Genomic DNA, 25,397 nt, shown 5'->3' on the forward strand with positions numbered 1-25,397 from the left:
ACAACCAGGCCACCTAAGACATGACACTTTTCATGAATATCATAGCAGCCATGAGCCCATTCAGACCCAGTTTATTGCATTAAACAATCTCAACTGTGAAACAGATTGACCGATTTGTATCTTTGGACTTCACAGAATATAACCCTTCTGGAGAAGCACAGAAGAAAGTCCAGTCCCGCCTTACTTTTCTTGGCTTTCCCCCAAAGTCCTCTCAGCCTTCACTTCTGACTCCACTTGCACAGAGCAAGCAGGGGCGTATCATCTACAAGAGGAGAAAAACCACTGCTGCCACCGTTCCCTTCATCATCGTCCTTACCTTGGTTGTCCTGCTTTATCTCACTAAGTTCTTTCACATGCACTTAACCATCCAATTATGCCTGGGAAATAGGGGGCGCCAAAATTACTCTCCCTCACTTCATATTCGGAGAAGGCAACGGCACCCTACTCCAGTACTCTTGCCTGGAAAAAATCCCATGGACCGGGTGCCTGGTAGGCTGCAGTCCATGGGGTCGCTGAGGGTTGGATACGACTGCACGACTTCACTTTCACTTCTCACTTTCATGCATTGGAGAAGGAAATGGCAACCCACTCCAGTGTTCTTGCCTGGAGAATCCCAGGGACGGGGGAGCCAGGGGGCTGCCATCTATGGGGTCACACAGAGTCGGACAAGACTGAAGCGACTTAGCAGCAGCAGCAGCAGCAGCACTTCATATTGGGGCTTCTCTGGTGGCTCTGACAGTTAAGAATCTGCCTGCAACAGGTCGGGAAAATGCCCTGAAGAAGGGAATGGCAACCTATCCACTATCCTTGCCTGGAGAATTCCAAGGACAGATGAGCCTGGCGGACTACAGTCCATGGAGTCGCAAAGAGTCAGATACAACTGAGAAATTAACATTTTTCCATATTAAGACTCCTTTTCTAACTCAGCTCCACTTTTATTAGAAGAAACTTAGTCTCAGAAAGGGCAAGTGAACTGCCCAGAAGCCCACAGCAAGAACTAGCAAGAGCAGGTACTCAAGCCAAGTTTTATCTTTGGGAAACAAGAGCTCTTCCACTCTCTCTTCCACTTCCTGCTAAGAGAAGCTCAGAATCTCCCTCAATCCCTTGCCCATTGCTGGATTTAAGCTGCTTCATCTTCATCTTGACAGGCTCTGACTCCATCAGCAAAGCTGTACTTGACAGCATAACTCTTTCTGTCAGGGTTGCTTTTGATGGTTGAGTGTCCAGGCCATTCCAGAAATTTAAGTATTTTCACTATCACCAGGGTCCATCTGTTGTCGGATGTCACAAGCAAGTTACTTGTCATTGTTAAAATCCAAAGTTCCAAATAAATTGTTTTTATTTAGAAACTAGTGCTCTATCAAGGTAATCCCTGATACTATCAAGCACACTCCCAATGACTTTCTTAAGGGGAAGAACAAGAGGCAAAGTTATAGTTAGGTCTCTAGTTATTCCATGTAACCTCAGCCTGCCTTCCCTTGATAACAGCTCATGGTATAATTATCACAGGAACATTATCTAGCACATGAGTCTGTGAGGAATAAAGGCTGAGAACTACTGCTTACAGATGGTGGGGGCAGAGTGACCTATAGAAGTTGGCTTTCCTAGAAAGAGAAAAATATATGCGAATTCCCTGTAGACTAGGTAAACGTCTACCAACAATCATGAACCTGTTCTATGGACTGTTCTTTGGGTAACAAACTTCAGAATGCCCTGCTTGTAATCCCTAGCTATCTCACTAAGAAACTATACCCAAAAAGGGCAAAGTAAGATTTATCTGTGACTCAGTTTACACTTACTTACATACACACGCACACAGCACAAAAGGGATCCACTCCAACACAGCACATGAGCAAAATGCCCCACAGTCTATTCGCAATGTGTCAAGACAATTTATCCTAACATTGTCTAAGAGATAAACAACAGTATTCCAAGTTTCAATGAAGTCAGCATGGCCATCCCTGTTATCAGCTTCTCTCATAGAACCAAGTAGGTATTATCTGTCTTCTTCACTAGAATGTAAATACCCTGCAATGATCCATTCAAATTAATATTTCCTGAGTACCTACAATGTGTCAGACAGTAATCTAGATAGTGGGGATATAGCAAAAAACAAACAAAACCAAAACCCAATTAAATTCATGAACTCATGGAGCTGACATCCCAATAGTAAAGGCAAAATATTCACAAAGAGGTAAATGAACATATAATTTTCAGAGAGTATTAATGTTCTAAAGAAAATTAAAATAGGGTACAGAATGCTTGATGTGGAGAAAGAAGTTGTTATCTATATTGCTTCTACCTCTATCACTGATCTGAAGCTTAAAAAAAAAAAAATACCTGTTACATATGATCTGTGTGATCTTAGGAAAGATACTTAATCTCTCTGAGCCTCAGTGTTCTTAGCTACAAATTGGGATAATAATAGTAAGAGTGCTGAGTCACTCGGTCATGTCCGACCCTTTGTGGCCCCAAGCAGTGTAGCCTACCATGCTCCTCTATCCATGGAATTTTCCAGACAACAATACTGGAGGGGGTTGTCATTTCCTAATCCAAGAAGTCTTTCTGACCCAGGGATCAAACCAGCGTCTCTTGCATCTCCTGCATTGGCAGGTGGATTCTTTACCACTGTGCCATCTGGCAAGCTCCAACAATAAGAATACCTCTGATTTATTATAAGAATTAAATGATACATGCAAAGTTAATAGAAGAGCACCTAGAACATGGAAAGGACTCAGGAAGTGTTAGCCATTACTTACTATTATATTTATTGGTTAAAAATACGCATAGAAGATGCAAACTGGAGGGCAGGAGGTCAAAGCTGGTCCTTAGATGGGTTCTGTTTGCCAGGTACAGTGTGGACTTTTCAAGCACTTTGCTGTTGTCATTGTTTTCAGCCAAAGTTGATGTTACAGAGTGAGATCGTAAGTGGCTTTTTTCTCCTTCCATGAGGAAGTGTCTCTTGCCATATTTTAAAATATTTGAATCAGTTGCCAACAATTGAAAACCTAAACACTTCACGTTAAAAAAAATCTGATCCTGCATTCCTATGTGCAATAACTGAGCAGTCCAGATGGCTGCCCCCCTTCTCAGAGACATCCCCCTCAAGTTCTCCAAGTCCCCAACCACACCTTGCAGTTCTCTCCCCAAGATACATGCTCAGATTGTGGCTAAAGGCCAGTGGCCAGTGGCCTGCTTGCATGGCTGTCTTCCCTACAATAAAAAGGAAAACAAAGTATATCCAGTACCTAAGATTCTAAGGTGGGAAAAGGAAAACTAGATAAAAGGGCTTTGTGTTTCAAGCAAAGGGATTGGAAGCATTTCTTTCTGGAAGTCAAGGATCTCTGCCACTGAACTCTGTCAAAACAAGGGTATGCATCAAAAGCGTGAAAATTTAACATCATTGGCTCCCTCTTTTACATGATTCACCTGGCTCTGTAGGCAAGTGTCTTCTCATATTCTGGGCACTGAAATAAGAGCCTGGCAAACATTAGCTCCTTTAATCCCACAACTCTGGAGAGTACTTTCCATTACGACCATTTTCAAGATGAGGAAACTGAACCTTGGAAAGGATAGGAAACAGACTTGGGTCACATCAATAATAGATGGCCAAGTTAGGTATGGAATCAGAACCTTCTGACGTCAAAGCCGAAATTTCTTCCAACACGCAATGTGCCCTTCACCTAGGGAACGATTTAGTGTAATTTAACTATCAGGAAGAACAAAAACTAGATGGAAAAATTCTTGGAAAGAATACCATTAGAAAGGATAACCTTTCTCTGGCCAATGTCCTTACTGTCCATACCATGGATGACGAAGGACATCTCTGTCTTTTGGACTTTGAGAAACCTGCAGGTTACACAATGAAACCTGCTCCTCTATACCTTTTGTCCCATATAAAGATAGTACTACTCTTAAATCTACAGCCAGATTGCAAAAAAAAAAAAAAAAAAAAAGAAAAGAAAAGAAAAACAACAACCATCACACTGTGTGTATGTGTGTGTGTGTGTGTGTTGTGTTGACAAAGATCAAAACCAGTGGTGGCTCACTGGGTAAAGAACCTGCCTGCAATGCAGGAGACACAGGTTCAATTCCTGGGTTGGCAAGATCCCCTGGAGGAGGGCACGGCAACCCACTCCAGTATTCTTGCCTGAAGAATCCCATGTACAGAGGAGCCTGGCAGGCTATAGTCCAAAGGGTCACAAAAAGAATCGGACAGGATGGAAGCAACTGAACACAAAATGCAAGAGCGAGACACATCCAGTTTCATCTCAAATACTTTCTCTTTGCTAAAGCCTCCCTTGATTCACCCTGTCAGAATTAACCTGGCTGCAGATTCCAGTACAGGTTATTCATAGCAAAGATTTCTACATCATACTATATTTATGTGTTATTTGCCAACATTCCCATCAAACTAGAATTCCCTGAGAGAGAGAACTATCTTTTATTCACTTTTCTATGATCTCCCAATCCAGCCTTATCACCAATATTAAGCACAAAGCATGGCACAGTCAGATGCAAAATAAGAGCAAATTAATTGAATGGGTGAAGATAAGATTGATCATTTTCTATCCATGTTTCTTTAAATAAATATATCTGGAGTGTGAGCACCTACAGATCAGGCTTTGTGAAGATGCAGAGATTAATTTTGTTAAAGCTTTGATTCAAGATGCTCACCATCTACTGGGAGAGACAAATACACATATACAATCATAATGCAGGAGAAATAAAAATTAAGTCTCCTAAGATATACAAGCAAAAAACGTTTTGGCAGTTGAGAGAAATGCGAAAGATATGAAATTTCTCAGGAGTTTGCTATAATCTTTTATTTTAAGTGGTCAATTAAAATATATATACCCAAATAAATATGCAATTTCTTTCTCTGATAATTTACTGACATTTCTTTTTTGAAGTTGCTGACATTTAACTATCAAAAGAGCTGTTAAGAAAAGTCTCAGCTATAATAGGAAACTCAACTTTTTTTTTTTTAAAGAAAATTTAAGAGAAAATATCTTTGTATTTTAGCAATTCTGGAAAAGTCTGACTTTCCTGACAATATAACTACACAGAAACTTGAATCAAAACATACAAGAAAGGAAAAGATGCTCAAGATATTTCAAGTCTACAATTACTTGCTGAATACATGCTAAAGTGCCAGGAAATATGTTAAGCTCTCCAGGGAAACAGAGCTCAGTCTTTATTTGGGGTAATAGTGAGATACGGGTTCAAGAGAAGATATTAAGAGATAACTTGATGATTAGCAGCACTGAACAGGTATAGGCAAAAGGCTATGAGATTCAAGGGGAAGAGAAATTATGTAAATTAGGACCTTTATAGATAATGTGGCATGGCACTGTGACAAGAAAATTAAATTGAATAATTTGATATTTGCATTACACTCCTGGTTCTGCCAGTAATTTGGCGATAGAACTTAAGCAAGAAATTGTCTATGTTTTAGTTGTTTCCCCCATCATTAAAGAGACATACGGCCCTCCCAGTGGTCATAGTCTACAAAACTGGGCATTCAATTAAAATGGCCTTCTCAGTTGAAGTTAGAGCAAGAGAAAGCAAGTTCTCTACTGTACTGTTTGAATAAATTTGCCTTCTCAGATGTCTGCCACTCAAGAATTCAAAAGCAACAAATCTAGTAGCTATGCAGAATTTGATAGTCTCACTATAATTTACATAACGGACTGAATTGCATGTCATTCTATTATAAAGGCCGGAGTACTCCTATAACATCAATAGGGGACATATGAAGCTGGACACACAAGCATGGTGGATATCTACCAGAGCTCCCCCTTCATTCTATGGACAGAAAGTTGAGGATAATTCTAGGTCCAGCTACCATCAGTCAATATTGGTTCTTCTGGAAAGAAAAATAAAAGTTTATTTCCCATCAGAAATGATTCCAGTATACCTTTCCCATGTCAACACCCAAAAAACTACTTCCTGGCAAACCTTTATTCATAAACAAGTATTGGCCAAACTTGCCTTACATGAAACCTATATTATTAATAACAAGTGATTTTGATCAACAAGCAGGCCAGGAAAATCCTATTACAGATTATCTAAACTACTCAGTATTCATCACAAATGTCCTGCTTCTTGTCTATGTTGTATGTTTCTTCTCCCTGCAGCATGCTTCTCACCATCTCTGGCTGGTAACATGCATTTACCTATTCTTCAGGATCCAGTGTAAACACCACCTGATTCCACTACTCTTATACGTATATTTCTTGACTCCTCTCTTGGGTTATGAACTCCTAGAGATGACAAAGTGAGTCTCATCCATTCATTCATTACTTCATTTACTCAATAAATATTTACTGAGCATCAACCATATGCCAGGCACTGTTCCAGGCATTGGTGACAGGGCAATGAGCAAGACAAAGTTCACTATTTCATAGGCATTCTAATACCAGAGTTGGCAAACTGTGGCCCATAGGCCAAATATGGCTCACTGCATGTTTCTGTAAAATGTTTTATTTCAAACTCGGTCACACTCAGTTGTTTACGTGCTGTCTATGGGAGGGTTTTACACATTGACTGTGTAAATGAAAAGCTGCAAAAAGACCACATGGACCACAGGGGTATTTACCACCTGTTCCTTTACAGAAAAGTTTGCTGACCCCTGTTCTAGTATATCCTTCCCATATACCAGTGCCTGGTAGACAGTAGGCAACTAATAAATGCTGTGAGAATAAAATGAAGATCAAAAGTGAGAATAAGATCATGTAAGGCAGGTCCTATGACAGAGCCTCTTTTACCCAGTTTCTATCTTCATTCCTAGTAATGTCAAAACATTACTAATTAATAATTTCCAGAATGTCATTAGCAATGTTACAGTTTAGCAAGATAAAAAGAAAGGGGATAAGTTTTCAAATCTATGGAAAATTTAAGAACTAAAATAAATTTGCTGTGTCTTCAAAAGTCATGACTATTTCAGGCCCACTTGTGATCATAACAGCTGGTCTGGCAAGATATATTACAATAACTGTGTTTTTCTGGCTTTCTAGAGCTTACAAAAGTTTGATGAGAGTTGTTATTATATTTCATTGGTTTGTCTGCCTCTGTAAGATGAACCTTGTAGATGGGAACTTTGTGTCTTTTGAATCAAGCTGACTAAGACTCAAGTTAAGTCAAACACAAACACACAGCTGCACTTGAGGAAAACCCCATCCTGTCAAACACTAAAATCAAGTTTATAGATTCCGTCTTACATCCATATCCTCAGAACTGTCTTCTTTATTATGTCTATATGCAAACCTGTTCATCTTTCAAGAAAAGAATTGAAAACTATAGAATTTCAGAGGATGAGTTCAGTTCAGTTCAGTCGCTCAGTTGTGTCCGACTCTTTGCAACCCAATGAACCACAGCACGCCAGGCCTCCCTGTCCATTACCAACTCCCGGAGTTCACCCAAACCCATGTCCATCGAGTCGATGATGCCATCCAACCATCTCATCCTCTGTCGTCCCCTTCTCCACCTGCCCTCAATCTTTCCCAGCATCAGGGTCTTTTCCAATTGGTCAGCTCTTCACATCAGGTAGCTAAAGTACTGGAGTTTCAGCTTCAACATCAGTCCTTCCAATGAACACCCAGGATTGATCTCCTTTAGAATGGACTGGTTGGATCTCCTTGCAGTCCAAGGGACTCTCAAGAGTCTTCTCCAACACCACAGTTCAAAACCATCAATTCTTCGATGCTCAGCTTTCTTTATAGTCCAACTCTCACATCCATACATGACCACTGGAAAAACTATAGCCTTGATTAGATGGACATTTGTTGACAAAGTAATGTCTCTGCATTTTAATATGCTGTTGAGGTTGGTCATAACTTTCCTACCAAGGAGTAAACGTCTTTTAATTTCATGGCTGCAGTCACCATCTGCAGTGATTTTGGAGCCTCTGCAGTGATTTTGGAGCCCAGGAAAAAAAAGTAAGCCACTGTTTCCACTGTTTCCCCATCTATTTGCCATGAGGTGATGGGACTGGATGCCATGATCTTAGTTTTCTGAATGTTGAGCTTTAAGTCAACTTTTCCCTCTCCTCTTTCACTTTCATCAAGCAGCTCTTTAGTTCTTCTTCACTTTCTGCCAAAAGAGTGGTGTCATCTGCATATCTGAGGTTATTGATATTTCTCCTGGCAATCTTGATTCCAGCTTGTGCTTCTTCCAGTCCAGCATTTCTCATGATGTACTCTGCATATAAGTTAAATAAGCAGGGTGACAATATGCAGCCTTGACGTAGTCCTTTTCTTATTTGGAACCAGTCTGTTGTTCCATGTCCAGTTCTAACTGTTGCTTCCTGACCTGCACACAGATTTCTCAAGAGGCAGGTCAGGTGGTCTGGTATTCCCATCTCTTTCAGAATTTTCCACAGTTTATTGTGATCCACACAATCAAAGACTTTGGCATAGTCAATAAAGCAGAAATGGATGTCTTTCTGGAACTCTCTTGCTTTTTCGATGATCCAGCGGACATTGGCAATTTGATCTCTGGTTCCTCTGCCTTTTCTGAAACCAGCTTGAACATCTGAAAGTTCAAGGTTCACCTTCTGGATGAGTTACTATAAAATTTAAAAACAGAGAGCTGACATATAGCTAAGGTTTTACAAGTCTTCAGGACAGTGTCAGTACAGTGTACTGCAAAGAATAACAGTTTGAGTCAAACAAGTCTCAATTTCAAGAAAGCTCTGCCTGTTTTCCACAAAATGGGAATAATACAAGTTGCATCACTATCTGTAGAAGGTAATTAAGTGCACAGCAGCTTTCTCAGAATCAGCAGAAAATAGGTTTCAGTAACTGTAGGTGCCTTTCTTTCCATTTTATCAAATAACAAGTGCAACATAGGTCTTCATATCTCAAAATACCCTTGTTTGGTATATCTAAACTCCCTAAAAATGTTACAACACGTTTATTAAGCCAATAAATTTGGAAAGATGTCATTTGCACATCTTTGAAATTTAGTCCAAACTCAAGAAAATTCTGTTCCCTCTGAATTTACTACTCAAAAGCTGTAATATAGCTCTTGTTTAGTCTATCTCCTGGTGACTGATTTCTAGTAAAATATTAATTGAAACAATATTCCCCAGAATGTAATATACTAAGAAACTCCTGATAAACATCATAGAATAAGTAATCAGGTCAGTTTTGAACATACCCTCTAGTTTGAAGGTGATAAAAAAGAATGATTGAGTTCTAGTCATTTTCACTTTCTGCTTCTTATGCCCTTGGTTCCTGTGATCCTCTTTGTAAAATGCAACAAAGAAATGCCTATGTTTCCATCAGAATAGTCACCATTCACTTTACAGATGGATATGGATGATCGAATAGATGGATAAAGATGACTGATGAAGACAGAGAGATAAATGAGAGGGGTAGGTAAGAACGGCCAGGGAATAGATGATTTGATAGATGATTGGATGGATACGTGGGAGGATGGATGGGGGGGGGGGGGGGTGGATAGACCAAGAAAGGCATGGATCAGGCAAACGTAGATGACAAGAGGCTACACAGAGACATGGAATGCATAAAGAGAGGCAAAGAGATAAAGCCATGACAAAAAGATCAATCTCGGGACTGAAATACTAGCAAAACTCTCTATCTAGTCCACTGTTCTTTAACTTTCCATTTTTAAAAGTATCCAGAGGTTTCTCTTCATCATCACATCCCGATATGTGATAACTCTGCATGGGTGTTCAGTCACTTCAGCTGTGTTTGATTCTTTGTGACCCCATGGACTGTAGCCCACCAGGCTCCCCTTTCCATGAGGATTCTCCAGGAAAGAATACTGGAGTAGGTTGCCATGCCCTCCTCCAGGGGACCTTCCCAACCCAGGGATAGCACTTGTGTCTCTTGCGACTCCTGCATTACAGGTGGATTCTTTACTGTTAAGCCACCGGGAAAGCCCTGTGGTAACTGTAGTATTATATATATGCCCAGCAATGGAAAATGAATCCTTTGGGTAAAACAAATTGACCACATCCTCCTAATGAGAGAAAATAAACATTTTAAAAGACATCAAACAACTTATCTAATGCAGTGTAATCACAAGACTATCCATATTGTGTTTCAATGTTTCTCTAATTAATATTAATTAAGAGAACTTGGCCTAACAGACTTTATTACTGTCAGAATTTTCTCTAAATTAACTATCCACAGGTGTAACTTTACTTTAAAACTGAGATCTTAACTAAAAGTACTACTAAACTCCAGCCCTATGCATGTTAATACAGGATGAAGTAAAATGCACCAAATTCCTCTACTATAAAAAACAGTGCCAAAGATGCCTGCCTTATTTTTAAGCAAGTTTTCTTCTTGATAAACAGTCAGCACTTAATAATAGAAACAATGGTCAAATATATCATAATAAATGCAAACATAGCATTCACATAATGCACTAACAAGCAGTGATTAAAATGTGTACTTTTAAAAAATGATTAATGACACAGGAAAATGCACACATTATGTAACAGAAACACATACAACTAAACATGTTTAACATGACCATCCTTTAAAAACAGAAGAGTGGTTATGCGTGTAAAATAGGAAGATGGTTATCTCTGGACGATGGGTTATAGGGGTTTTAATTATCTTCTTCATACTCTTCTGTATTTTAAATTTCTAAAATAGGTGTCTATAACTTTTATAACTTAAAAAGAAAGGATTATTTATTTTTGTTTTAGGGAAAGGTCCAACACCTGTGCTAAGTAACAAATAGGAAAGGTTTGATTTTCCTGTTTACAGACCATTTTCATATGGATTAGTAACTCATCTGATCCCTTCAACAACTCAGAGAGATGAGTTCGAGAATCCCCACCGACAGCAAGAAGTCAAACTTATACAGCAAAATGGGGCAGAGCAGACCCAACTCAGGATGTCTCAGTACTCTACCACCTTCTTTACAAGATCCATTCATTTATCTCAGGAAAAGAGTATTGTTTGGGATGGAGGCAGAATGGTTTTTTTTTTTTCCAAAAGAGTTCTAATACTGTCCTGCTTTCCTCCTAACCCCAAAATGTCAACATTCTATCAAAAAAAGAAAAGAAAAAACTTCACATACAAGCATACCTTGGCTCCTTAATACCTCATCCCAGAGTGAGAAGAGAAATCTGTTCAAGAACAACAAAACTTAAAAGCTTTTGCACAACAAAGGAAACTATAAGCAAGGTGAAAAGACAGCCTTCAGAAAGGGAGAAAATAATAGCAAACGAAGCACTGACAAAGAATTAATCTCCAAAATATACAAGCAGCTCATGCAGCTCAATTCCAGAAAAATAAATGACCCAATCCAAAAATGGGCCAAAGAACTAAACAGATATTTCTCCAAAGAAGACATACAGATGGCTAACAAACACATGAAAAGATGCTCAACATCACTCATTATCAGAGAAATGCAAATCAGAACCACAATGAGGTACCATTTCACACCAGTCAGAATGGCTGCTATCCAAAAGTGTACAAGCAATAAATGCTGGAAAGGGTATGGTGAAAAGGGAACCCTCTTACACTGTTGGTGGGAATGCAAACTAATACAGCTACTATGGAGAACAGTGTGGAGAGTCTTTAAAAAACTGGAAATAGAACTGCCTTATGATCCAGCAATGCCACTGCTGGGCATACACACCAAGGAAACCAGAATTGAAAGAGACACGTGTACCCCTATGTTCATCGCAGCACTGTTTATAATAGCCAGGACATGGAAGCAACCTAGATTTCCACCAGCAGACGAATGGATAAGAAAGCTGTGGTACATATACACAATGGAGTATCACTCAGCCATTAAAAAGAATGCATTTGAATCAGTTCTAATGAGGTGGATGAAACTGGAGCCTATTATACAGAGTGAAGTAAGCCAGAAAGAAAAACACCAATACAGTATACTAACGCATATATATGGAATTTAGAAAGATGGTAACGATAACCCTGTATGCAAGACAGCAAAAGAGACACAGATGTAAAGAACAGACTTTGGGACTCTGTGGGAGAGGGAGAGGGTGGGATGATTTTTGACAACAGCATTGAAACATGTATATTATCGTATGTGAAACAGATCGCCAGTCCAGGTTCGATGCATGTGACAGGGTACTCAGGGCTGGTGCACTGGTATGACCCTGAGGGATGGGATGGGGAGGGAGGTGGGAGAGGAGTTCAGGATGGGGAACACATGTACACCTATGGCTGATTCATGTGAATATATGGCGAAACCACTACAATATTGTAAAGTAATTAGCCTCCAATTAAAATAAATTAGTTTACAAAGCAACAACAACAACAACAACAAAATGCCCCACTGTTGCTATTTTCAAAGCCTATAAAGCCAATTATCCTAGCAGGACCAGTCCGATCTACGAAGGACATGTCCAGACACAATTTTTTAAAAGACGTGGTCTGACCTAGATAAAGAAATCTGAGACAAGGATTCGAAAGCTGCTTAAGATGACAGAATGCTGAGGGAGGCTTCGAGTCAGCATTGGAGAATCACCACAGCTCAAATCCTGCTGGTCTTGGAATGACTCACAGTGCTCCTGTGATGCCTTCCTGCCCATTCATCACACAACTTTTTTCCATTAGAATTTACTGACGAGGTGCTCCCCAGTCAGGTGGTATGATCAACCCTGCGTCAAAATATGGAAGATATGACTGAAAAGTCACTGATTCCACATACTACACTCACAAAGTCCCAAGGAGAGTAAAATGCTGGTTGAAAGAACACTGGCCTCCATTTCACCTCCACCAGTAAGCAAACACATCACAGTCTGTCTGTTCTGCATATGTTACTAAAGAATTAACTGATTCTGACAAAACCTGATGTGTTATTAAAGACAGATTAGTTAGATGGGGAATATATAATGAAAAGGGCTGGCTCTGCTTAAGGCCTGGGGGCAGGAACAGAAGGTGAGTTTCTGTAGAAAGGCTGGAACCTATAGAGTAAGACAGAGTCTCATAACTGGCCTCATTTTTAGTGGGGATGAGCTAAAAACTCCTGACCTCAGACCCCCTGCCAAGATAACTTCTAAAACAGAACCCATAGCACATACATGTGGAAACAACAAGAATGTTGTTGGCCAAAATAAATACAATGGGCAAAAGCCTGAGGAATAAAAGAAGTGGATGGTCAGGGCACTGAGCTTCAGTTCCCTCGTAGCATCATCAGCTTCCTCTCCAGCTTCCTTGACTCTATTTTCATGTCCTGAGTCTGTCCTTCCCATCCTGGAATCCATGACTTAAAAGTGTTTTTAAAAGCTTCTATTTGAAGCACTGCACAACATAAGTAAACTGAAAACAGTACATTTCAGGATTTCTGAAAACTGGAATTACCCAAAAAGGTTTTCAAAATGGAAATGCCCACGTCCACACCTGAAGATTTAGGAATGAAGACTGAACATCTGAATTCTGGTAAAACTTCCCTAAGCGATACTGATCCACAAACTCAGGTGAGAAACTACTGCTGTAGGGAGCAGTCACCAAACGGAAACTCGGGAGAACCAATGGGAAGGAATGCTACGGGGTACCTGGGCAAGTGTCCCCAGGAGGATCAAGCCCATAGGTAACTTGCTTTCATAGTGGACCAAGGGAGAAAAACAAAGACCAGAGAGTGACCAGGGTAACATGCAGATACCCCAAGGGAAGAGCAGTCTGTCCTGTCAAAGACCTCCAGAAAAGAGGATCCACTTAGGAGATCTGGAGGGAGACAAACAGGGAAATCTGGACAGGATTCAGGTTTTGCGGGGTTGGGTTTGCAAAAGGTATTCACCTCAAGAAACCTAATTAATCAGTCTATACAATATATTTCATTTATTATCTTGAAAACAGACAGGAGATAAAAATAGATGAGCATATCCTCTGAGCATTTCTTTAAATATTGCTGTAACAACAACAGGATCCGGATGAACCCTGAATGGGAAGGAATTTGTCATCGGCCCCCAAATCAAAGATGCATAATCTATAATCCATCATGGCCACTAAATTTCTATGACAAATCTCTTCAGCCAAAACAAGGTAGAGTGCTTAGTTAATTACACCTCCCTGATGCCTTTGGATGTCAAAACCAAGTCCAATTCATTTGTCTTATGAGCCCCTATAAACAAATTCTATTGTTTCACTTCAATATGAACACCCGATATTAAACAAAGGATTGACCTGGCCAATGAAACCTAGTCCAAGCGTCCTAGGATATGATCTCCATATTTGTCTATCGTTGTTTCATTTGTGAAGTAGGAAAAACAGACTTCTCTCCACAGTATAAAAGAGAAAGATACTAAGCAGTTGCCAAATAATGAAATGCCTAACTCCAATTGCTAAATTAATTAATGACTTGACATAATTAAAATCTACTGTACATTTCCTTTGTTTTTCATAAGTAACATCTAGTTTCTAACTTGCATCATCAACCTATTCAAATCTTAATCGCATGGATCCCTTCTGCTTTATCCAAAATTCCAAATACGCAAGTCATCTGTTTAATTAGATTCTCCTACCTCTGTTATTATCATAGAAGTTAGGCCTTTACCCTGTGGATTTCCTTATCCTATGACATTCTCTGGAAAGGAGTCTGCACAGAAAGCAAAGAATCTGACATTCACATGTGAAGTTTGAGGTTTTACACTGAGGAGTGGTTGCTGTCTCTGAGATAGGGGTTGATTCTGTGACTGATGGACCTTGAGTTTGAATTATCTAAGTGTGTCCTTCCATCGGTGTTTCCTGAATAAATAACCAGGCTGGCTGGCTGAATTATATCATTCTCAGCTCAGAGAACTGACCCTCACTTCACAATATATCTCAGTCCTTCCTTCCAACCTCCTACTATTGCCCCTAAAAAAAAAAACTGTACTGTAATTTGGGTTGAGGGGCGGAGGAGGTGGCAGAACATCTCTCTTCTACCTTGCTCCAGGCCTCTTCACGTTGACCTCTCCCTACCCTGCCCTTGTCCACAGGGAAGAATGGGTGAGTTATCTAATTATTGAGTCTGGAGAAGAAACTGGCCATGGGCAACTCAGGCCCTTCCTCCCAGTCTTGGGAGATATCTGACTGCAGAAAGAATACCCTCCCTACCGCAAGTACACTGAGCTAAAAGGCCTATACCTCACTCTCCAACTAGTCTTTACCTCCAGCTGCCTAACGAGGCATTACCTTCAACTGGTTTCTAGATGAAACACAAGAACAGGAGGCAGAAGAACAAATGGTGCTAGACTTGATGCTTAAGAGCCAAGGGAGAGGCTAGATTCAGTCTCAGTGAGCCCCCTCGAGCGCTTACATACTACCTAGTCTAACCCACACTGAACATACTTGACCTTGCATGTGGTACATCAGGGCTTCTGCCTTCACAAACACTCATCATTCATCCTCAAACTACCTTTTCAAATCCTTGCCTGGCCCAACCCTGACCCCCAGCCCAGGATCACCCAGCCGTCTCAGATGCTGCCAACCTAGAGATCTCTCCATTCCCTGAATCCTCACTGCTCATTCTCTCTTGGTCTTTATCACTCTGGAAACATTTTTTATTTTGCCTTTTTTAAAAAAATTATTTACTTTTAGTTGGGGGATAATTGCTTTACAAGGTTGTGTTGGTTTCTGCCATACATCAACATGAATCAGCCATAGGTATACACATATCCCCTCCCTCTTGAAGCTCCCTTCCATTTTCCACGCCATCCTACCCTCCTAGGTTGTCACAGCACTAGGCCGAGCTCCCTGCGATACACAGCAACTCCTCATTAGCTACCTATTTTACAGATGTTAATGTATATACTGCTGCTGCTAAGTCGCTTCAGTCGTGTCCAACTCTGTGTGACCCCATAGACAGCAGCTCACCAGGCTCCCCCATCCCTGGGATTCTCCAGGCAAGAGCACTGGAGTGGGTTGCCATTTCCTTCTCCAACGCATGAAAGTGAAAAGCGAGAGTGAAGTCGCTCAGTCGTGTCCGACTCTTAGCAACCCCATGGACTGCAGCCTACCAGGCTCCTCCATCCATGGGATTTTCCAGGCAAGGGTACTGGAGTGGGGTGCCATTGCCTTCTCCGGTAATGTATATATTTCAATGCTATTCTCTCAGTTTGTCGCACCTGCTCCTCCCCACTGCTGTGTCCATAAATCTAATCTCAGACATTTTTATCTGTAAGTCAAATCCTTGGGAGAGTCTTAGTTCCTTCACTGTCAAGTCCCAATCGGCTCCTCCCCACCCATCCTCCCTTCAGTTCAGTGCAGTGCAGTCGCCCAGTCGTGTCCGACTCTTTGCAACCCCATGAACCGCACCACGCTAGGCCTCCCTGTCCATCACCAACTCCCAGAGTCCACCCAAACCCATGTCCATCGAGTCAGTGATGCCATCCAACCATCTCATCCTCTGTCGTCCCCTTCTCCTCCTGCCCTCAATTTTTCCCAGCATCAGGGTCTTTTCAAACGAGTCAGCTCTTCGCATCAGGTGGCCAACGTATGGGAGTTTCAGCTTTAGCATCAGTCCTTCCAATGAACACCCAGGACTGATCTCCTTTAGGATGGACTGGTTGCATCTCCTTGCAGTCCAAGGGACTCTCAAGAGTCTTCTCCAACACCACAGTTCAAAACCATCAATTCTTCGATGCTCAGCTTTCTTTATAGTCCAACTCTCACATCCATACATGACTACTGGAAAAACCATAGCCTTGACTAGACAGACCTTTGTTGACAAAGTAATGTCTCTACTTTTTAATATGCTGTCTAGGTTGGTCATAACTTTCCTTCCAAGAAGTAAGCGTCTTTTAATTTCATGGCTGCAATCACCATCTGCAGTGATTTTGGAGCCCAGAAAAATAAAGTCTGACACTGTTTCCCCATCTATTTGCCATGAGGTGATGGAACCAGATGCCATGATCTTAGTTTTCTGAATGTTGAGCTTTAAGCCAACTTTTTCACTCTCTTCTTTCACTTTCTTCAAGAGACTCTTTAGTTCTTCACTTTCTGCCATAAGGGTGGTGTTATCTGCATATCTGAGGTTATTGATATTTCTCCTGGCAATCTTGATTCCAGCTTGTGCTTCCTCCAGCCCAGCGTTTCTCATGATGTACTCTGCATATAAGTTAAATAAGCAGGGTGACAATATACAGCCTTGATGTACTCCTGCGGCTGCTGCTAAGTCGCTTCAGTCATGTCGGACTGTCTGCTACCCCATAGATGGCAGCCTACCAGACTCCCCCATCCCTGGGATTCTCCAGGCAAGAACACTGGAGTGGGTTGCCATTTCCTTCTCCAATACATGAAAGTGAAAAGTGAAAGTGAAGTCGCTCAGTAAGTGTCCACCTCTTCGTGACCCCATCGACTGCAGCCTACCAGGCTCCCCCATCCCTGGGATTCTCCAGGCAAGAACACTGGAGTGGGTTGCCATTTCCTTCTCCAATGCATGAAAGTGAAAAGTGAAAGTGAAGTCACTCAGTAAGTGTCCAGCTCTTCGTGACCCCATCGACTGCAGCCTACCAGGCTTCTCCGTCCATGGGATTTTCCAGGCAAGAGTACTGGAGTGGGTTGCCATTGCCTTCTCCGTGACGTACTCCTAATGCAAGTTAACTAGCGTTTAGTTAGTTAGTGAAAGACGCTCAGTCATGTTTGACTCTTGGAGAAGGTGGTACAGTGATCTTCCAAGAAGGGGAAAGTTGTCCACACACAAAACACAAATAAATGATAAATCCTCTGTATGGCACTAGACACAGTTCCCCAGCCCATCAGCCACAGCCTGACATGGGCTAGGACTCAAATGGCCACCAGGACTCTCTGTCCATGGAATTCTCCAGTGAAGAATACTGGAGCAGGTACCCATGTCCTTCTTTAGGGAATCTTCCCAACCCAAGGATCAAACCCAGGTCTCCAGCATTGCAGACAGATTCTTAATCATCTGAGCCACCAGGGAAGCCCAACCAGCATTTACAGAGAACTTATTAGGTATCAGGCTATCAGGCATGAAACTAAGAGCATTATGATCATTAGCTTGTTTAACTGTCCCCAGGAAGTAGGTACAGTTATCATTCTCTAGAATAAACACAGTCTATGCTCAAAAAGGCTCACCATGCCAAGCACATCTCACTGTGTCTGGTGTAACTATGGGAGGCTTAGAGACCTGAGGCAGAACAGCAGATGGGGATGGGAAGTGAGATTCAGGCACTAAATTCAGTTCAAAACTGAGGTTCCACCTTCACTGCCTTGCCCTTCACCTACACTTGCCCCTGGGTTTAAGGAGAAAAAGAATTCTCAGTTTAAGAAAGAAAAGAAGATGGAGAAAATGAAAGCCCAGGTGGTCACTGCTCCATGAAAAGTCTAATCACTCAGTTTGAAAAGGCTCCTCAACCCCAATCCTTGCTCTGAAAACAGAGGTCTGGATCACTGTGGTTTTGTCATGAGATGAATAACAAGCCCCGAGGATTACTCGAATTACAAGGCCCAGACCAGATCCACTCAAATATAGCTGGAAGCTTTCTAGTAACTCTAACCGTGCATGGGGAATGAGCTGCTCAGAGAAGTGACTCACTTACTGGAATCCATGCTGCCTGCATTACTCAGCTGATATTAATACACCCACTTGTTCATTAAAGTTTAATTGGAGTTCATGTGAATTGGTTTCACTGGATATTTAATCAAAGAGAAGTATCTGTGTATGAAGTGTTCACATACAAAGCTAGAAAGCACAGCTCTTCCCCAGCCTCTACACACTCCACTGGCTGCTCCTCTAATACTGTTGACACAGTAAGTTAGTCAGAGAAGGAGGTACAGTGATCTTCCAAGAGGGGGAAAGTTGTCCACACACAAAACACAAATGGCCAGCTCCTCAGTAAGAACTTGCTCCTTTCTGGAGTTCATTATCAAAGCTGCAGGGCTTCTTTTCTCCCTGGGCACCTGTCTCCTAGCCGTACATCTTTATTTTTAAAATGGGTGGATAAGGAAATTAACCATCATTCAACATAATCACACATTTCTCTTGTACTGACAAGCAAACCATGAACACAATCCCAAACGCCTATTTATACAATCAGGGCTGTCAGTAGCCTGTTATTTCTTATTGGATATCTCACTAATCAACATTTCTGGAAGTATGAGTTTTTAAGGCTCCTGAAAAGACTTGTGCATGAAGTTGAGGAGAAATAGATTTCTCCCAAGTCTGGTGGCTCTGGTTCTATGATCAATTTTTCATTAGGAATGGTCACCATGGTTAAGGACATAGGACTTCTGGGCCCAAAACAAACTAAGGTGAGTTAAAAACTTGGTACTCTAGATAGATTTGCTGAAAAAAACCCTCAAAGATTATAGACTGAAAGGCAATATACTGATTTTCTTATTTATTTATTTATGTACTTGGCTGCACCAGATCTTGGCTGTGGCACATGGGATCTCATTCCCTGACCAGAGATTGGACCCGGGCCCTACCTTTGGGAGTGCAGACTCTTAGCCACTGGGCCACGAGGGAAGTCCCGGCAATGTGCTGATTTTTTTGACAGCTTTATTGAGACATAATGCACACACCATACAATTCACCCATTTAAAATCTACAATTTGAGGACTTTGCTGGTGGTCCAGTGGTTAAGACTCTGCTTCCAATGCAGAGGGCACAGGTTCGATCCCTGGTCAGGGAACTAAGATCCCACATGCCGTGCGGCATGGCCAAAAGAATAAATAAAGTCTACAGTTCAGTTTTTAATATAGTCACAGAGTTGTACAACCATTGCCACATCTAATTTAAGAACATTTTCACCGCCCTCAAAGGAAACCCACACTCATTAGCAGTAACTCTCTATCCCCCACCCCATCCCTGCCAGCAATCACTAATCTACTTTCTACCTTTACAGACTTTACAAATTGTCCTATTGTGAACTTTTCATATAAATGGAATTATAGAATGTGTGGCCTATTGTGACTAGGTTCTTTCACTTACCCTAATGTTTTCAAGATTTATTGGTTTTGTACCACTACTGCATTCCTTTCTATTGCTTAATAATACTACATTTTATAGCACATTTCACTTATCTATTCAGCACTCCACCTTTTAAAAATAGAGCTACCAAAGACCAGCAAATTATGTAGCAGCACTCAACCTGGCAGATAATCTGCTAATCTTCTGAATGATCTAGTCACGATTACGCCATCAGACATGTAAAGTATGTGGGGTTGTGGTAGGGGCTTCACAAATGTGGGAGGAGTTGGCAGAGCCTAGCCGCCCAAGCCGTACTAAAGTTAAGGCTCATCAGGATGACCCGTCTGCACACGCTTTCACAGTTTACAAAGAGCTCTCACTGACGTGATGTAGTTAGACGGTGGTTCCTCAAGGAAGGAGCTTCAGTGTCTGCATCTCTGATTTCCCCAAGACAGCCAGCATCGCTTGGAATGTACTGAACAAACAGTACAAGCAATCACCTCTCCCTCTAGCAAAGCCACTTTTTCAGTTTCTTAAGATATGACCAAGTACCTAGTAATAAGCATGTATTATGTGCCAGGCACCAACATGGTGATTAATAGGATACAACACCTGCCCTACAGGGGTTTAAAATCTAGCAGAAGAGACCAAAGGAATACACACAGGACAAGTCAGGGCCAGATGAACAGCATTAAGGCTGTGAGAGAAACCCAGAGACAGAATCTCCAGCTTATTCCATCTCACTTGCCATGCTAGTGATTTCACTTCTAACCTTGTTTATCGAGTGGGAGCTATTTACAACGTGACAATCAAAGACGGTATGTAGACTTTCATGGAGATAGAGAATTCATAGCTATGAGTATCCTGAAAGAGTACAAACTGATCTGTATCTGGAGTATATAAATCAGAGTCAACTTTAGCACCCACACAAGTAACATCAGCAGATGATGTAGACCAAAAAAACAACCGTCAAAGATGGAGAATCAAGGGGGTCATCTGTCCAAACCTAAAGACTTTCTGCCTCCTTCAAAGCAGGCATTTCAAAACACTGCCAGGAAGCAGGCAATTCACTTAGAGGTTGTCACCTAAGCAACCAGGTACCGTGAAGGAAAGAACAGGCTTCCAAAACACATGTAATCTAACCCATACCCTGAATATTCATTGGAAGGACTGATGTTGAAGCTGAAGCTCCAAAACTTTGGCCACCTAATGTGAAGAGCCAACTCACTGGAAAAGACCCTGATGCTGGGAAAGACTGAAGGCAAGAGGAGAAGGGGATGACAGAGGATGAGATGGTTGCATGGCATTACCAACTCAATGGACAGGAGTTTGAGCAAGCTCCAGGAGATGGAAGGACAGGGAAGCCTGGTGTGCTGCAGCTCATAGGGTCACAAAGAGTCGGACACATCTGAGCGACTGAACAACAACAACAACAACTCATACCCTGGTACATGAGGTCAAGTAATACAGCACTGAGTGTATTTGGTGCCATGTGCTTAAGAGACTCAAAGATATTTGCCAAAGAGAACTCAGTCCTCCCTACCCTCTAAGCAAGCAGAGCTGATTCCTAATCATTAAGAAGGTCAAGAGCATCTTCTATTCTTATGTCTTATATTCTGAGGATGCAGCTGAGCTCCCAGATAAAGGCACTATGCCATCAAACAAGAAATTCAACTCATGTTTTTGTTTCTTGGCGTGTAAGAATATATATCTTCCTTGGATCAAACTCATGGAACAGATTAGGTTTCCATGCAAACCAGAAACAATTGATACACCTAATCACTTACAATTTCCACCAGCATGAAACCTTCTTTAATATATTCATCCAATTTGTACATCAGTACAAGTGTTCCTTTTTAAATTCCTATAGCGAGTTTGTGCCTCCTGTTTCCTAATTACCTCATGCAAAAAAGGGAATTTTACCTTCACCTCTCTTGTTCATTAAAGCAAGTTTCAGGAAGTACTTTGACATTTGATTTTTTAAAAACACATGCTGATTTAACAGAAAGTTTTAGAGATTCATTGCTGCTTATACTTGGGGAGAAACAAGTGAATATCAAATCATAGCTAACTTTTTAACCAATGGAAAAAAGAAAACTAAAGGGGAGCATTTTCAGGTTTATTGCAACTCTATATAATCTTGATAGCACTTGATAAGAATGACCTCACTACACTCGAATCAGGACAATGAAGCAGAAAGCAGCCCAGAGTTAAAGGCTCTGGGTTTGCATCCATCGCCACTTTAAGAAAACTCACCTCATCTCTCTGAACTTCAGTTACATCATCTCTAAAAGGGAAATGAATGACAAGCTCTGCCTTGCCTACCTCATGGGGATGCCATAGGGTACACATGAGAAAATGTGTATTTCAGTGCTTTGAAAACCACAAAGCCCCGTACACAATGTGAGGTATTCACAGTGTAAGGTATTATCTTAATGTCTTTTCCTATAAAGACATTTTTAAATGACATGAACAAACACTTTTGCCTTTCTGTTTCTATTTTGAATCAGCTAAGGAAACACCCCCAAAATCAGCACCACTAATTCCAGGAAGCTTCACTCTCTCACACACACACACACACACACACACACACACACAAGCTTTATAATGATAAGTGCTGTGTAAGACAATAAGACCAAGAAAGCACCAGCTCCTGAAGAATCTTCCATCTCTGAGCTATCCTCATGAGAATAACTTTAATATTAGTGTCTTTTAATGTATTGTTTTTTGAAGGCATATGAAGTATATTAGAGTATATCACCTTTCAGAAAGCAGTATGCCAAAATCCCCACCCACCTCCTTTGGGTGCAGAAGAGATGGTCCCAGGAGGAAGCGGCCCCAGCATACCAGTGTCTTCTGGAAAGGAGGGAAGTGGGAGCCAGTGCTGAAGACAGGTTCCAGGGATGTGCAGACTGAGGGAAGACAGACCCTGCCTGGGTGACACAGAAAAAATTCCACCCCACAGGCCAGCTTTGATCAGCAAACCCAGTAGCCACATGATGACACTCCAGGAAGCAGCTTATCAAGGATGTGGCTGTCTTTCACTCCCCACACAGGCTCTATCATCTGAAGTTTACTCTCTCAACTACCATCTACAGATAAGCAAAGATCAAGGACTGAGAAGCCAAAACTTTTCCAAGGTCACGAATGGCTGTGCAAATGCTTTCGATTCGTATGCCCCAGGCTAAACTGGCTCCTGGTCCTTGAGTGATCAGGTCAGGGTCCTAAAACAGCCATAAACCATTCACTTGGTACCCATCTTTCATCATTGTAGCAGGACCAAATAATGAGAGCTAACACAAAGCGCTTGCTGTGCCAGACACGGTGAAATACACTTTACAAACGTTTTTAACTATTAAGTTAATCTTTTAACTCATCTTTTAGCTTATTTCACTCTCACAATGACCCCAGAATGTAAGTACAGGCTATAAAGATGAGAAAATTGAGGTACCAGAGAGATGAAGTTGTTTGCCCACAGTTCTCTAATATCTCATAGTGGACAGTTTTAAACCCTGGTGGTTGCGGCTTTGATGGCTGTTCCTACCTGCACACACAATGCCTGGCCCTGGGTACTTCCCACGCTGGATAAACATCCACCAGGAGCCAGGCACCACTGGAGGCTCTCACATATATTTTCTAATTTATTCTCACAGTGACATTGGGAGAGGGATGCTATCATCCTGAATTTAAAGAAAGACACCAAGACTCGAAGAGGTCATTTAACCAAGGTTTTGACAAACACTAAGAAGCACCTAGGATTTGAACCCTTGTCCAATTTCAAATTTCTGAACTCTGTAAATACCCAGGTTCTGCCCCAGCTCTGACAGCAGCAAACTACACAGTCCTCTACTCATCATTAGCACTGTCTAGCTATCTACTCATTAATTTTTTGCCAAGTGGTGCAGCAGAAAGAACACATGTTTAGGAGACAGGAAGACCAGAGAGGTTCCATCACTTACTAGCTGTGTGACTTGGACAAGTTATTCAGACTCTCTGTGCCTCAGTTTCTTCATCTAACCAATGAGAACAATGATAATAGTATCTAACACTGCCTTGAAGATTGTGATAAAAATTAAATAAGATGATGAATGTAAAACATTATGATAGGGGCCAATACATAATAAGTGCTTATAAAATAAAAATAAAAAGTCACTAATAATTGCGTGAGACGAAGATAAAATGGCATAATCCAAGAACAATTTCTACCACGGTTTCAATAATATAATAGCTACTCAAAAATAAAAATGATCTTCATGTTCTATGAATTTCCTCTCTGATAGTCTTGAGCTTCACAGCCCTCTCTGATCTAGTCCCTAAACCCCACAGTGGCCAGCACATGCCTTGTACATTAGAGAGATTCAGAGTCAATAATCATATGATCTTTCTCTGAACTTACCAAGGAAAGAAAATCTAAGATGCTAAGGTAACTCCTCTGAAAGTTTGGAAGCTTCAGTTGTCCATTTTCACCCCAAATGTTATCTTCAGGGTAAAAATTATTACCCACAGTTGAAGCCTAAAACACACTGAAAAGCATCAATTGACTGTTCTTATTTATTTCTGACACATTTCTCAAGAAATAAAGGAGAAAAATGATTTCTAAACCTCCATAGTTTTAAATCTTACGTCTTTCTTCTCTACAAAGATCATCACATTACTTAATAAAATCATGTATTTTGCATGGGTCCTCTGCAGATGTTAGTCACAGGGCTTTCCTAAGTCTGTCACTAATGTGCAAGAGAGAGGAGGTAGAAAGGGGAAGAGAGAGAGGTACAGAGAGAGAGAGAGGTTGGAAACACAAGAAATGGAGGATATTTGATATTAACAGAAAATTCATATGGCAGAACTGCTTTAACCAGGACACCAAAGGAAAAACAGCTATAAGAATGCATCATTAGATAGGGAAGAAAGAAAAAAAAATCGTATGTGTGCACGTGTGTGTGCCCATGTATGTGTATATGGATGTGTGTGCATGCATGCATGAACATTTATGTAAAAGACCTAGGGCCAGACCACAGGGCAGGAAAAACAGTGCCCATACCAGGGCTTCTGGGCAACGTGTGAAGGGTCATGATGCTGCCAGGGCCCTGGGGGCTGGAAGACTGGATCTGCAGCCCAGCTCTGCCATCCAACTTTCCCATCTGGAACAAGTTGCCATTCCTCAGTCTCCCACACTCAGAATGGAGCCCTCGCCAGACTGGTTTGAGAGCTAAGTAACAAAAGAGATGTGAACATGTTGTGGAAACATCTGTACAAACATAAATGGGCATTACTATCCATTTATTACAATGCTGAGGAGAGAGACTTTTCATCTGAGCCACTGTGCCTCACAAGTGGAATCTATTCCCATCCCAGCCTGCTTTTAGCACAGAAAGAAGGGATGTAGACAGTTTTCCAGAGAGGCAATGCTTTTTAATTTCTCTATTATTTCCAAAACAAAAAAGCAAAAACCTGCCCCCTCTTTTGTTTTTCCAAATAAAAATAAATTATAACCCTAACTTGCTAATAAATGCAGGCTGGAGCTG

General features: G+C 41.3%; 1 protein-coding gene across 13 annotated transcripts in view; it reads right to left on the reverse strand.

The window, feature by feature from the left end:
• The window catches only part of LOC102391153 (LIM domain containing preferred translocation partner in lipoma), a 756,640-nt gene that overhangs the window by 604,667 nt on the left and 126,576 nt on the right, over positions 1 to 25,397 (reverse strand). Inside the window, exon 1 of one of the 13 annotated variants that reach the window (XM_044938035.2) lies at positions 22,672 to 25,273. The exons of the other annotated variants lie outside the window; for them this stretch is intronic. The gene's annotated coding sequence lies outside the window, so the exon portion shown is untranslated. Of the gene's footprint in view, positions 1 to 22,671; positions 25,274 to 25,397 lie in introns of those variants that run through there. 13 annotated transcript variants of the gene reach the window in all.

Source organism: Bubalus bubalis, chromosome 1 (genome assembly GCF_019923935.1).
Source record: "Bubalus bubalis isolate 160015118507 breed Murrah chromosome 1, NDDB_SH_1, whole genome shotgun sequence".
In the NCBI taxonomy this organism is placed as follows: domain Eukaryota; kingdom Metazoa; phylum Chordata; class Mammalia; order Artiodactyla; family Bovidae; genus Bubalus; species Bubalus bubalis.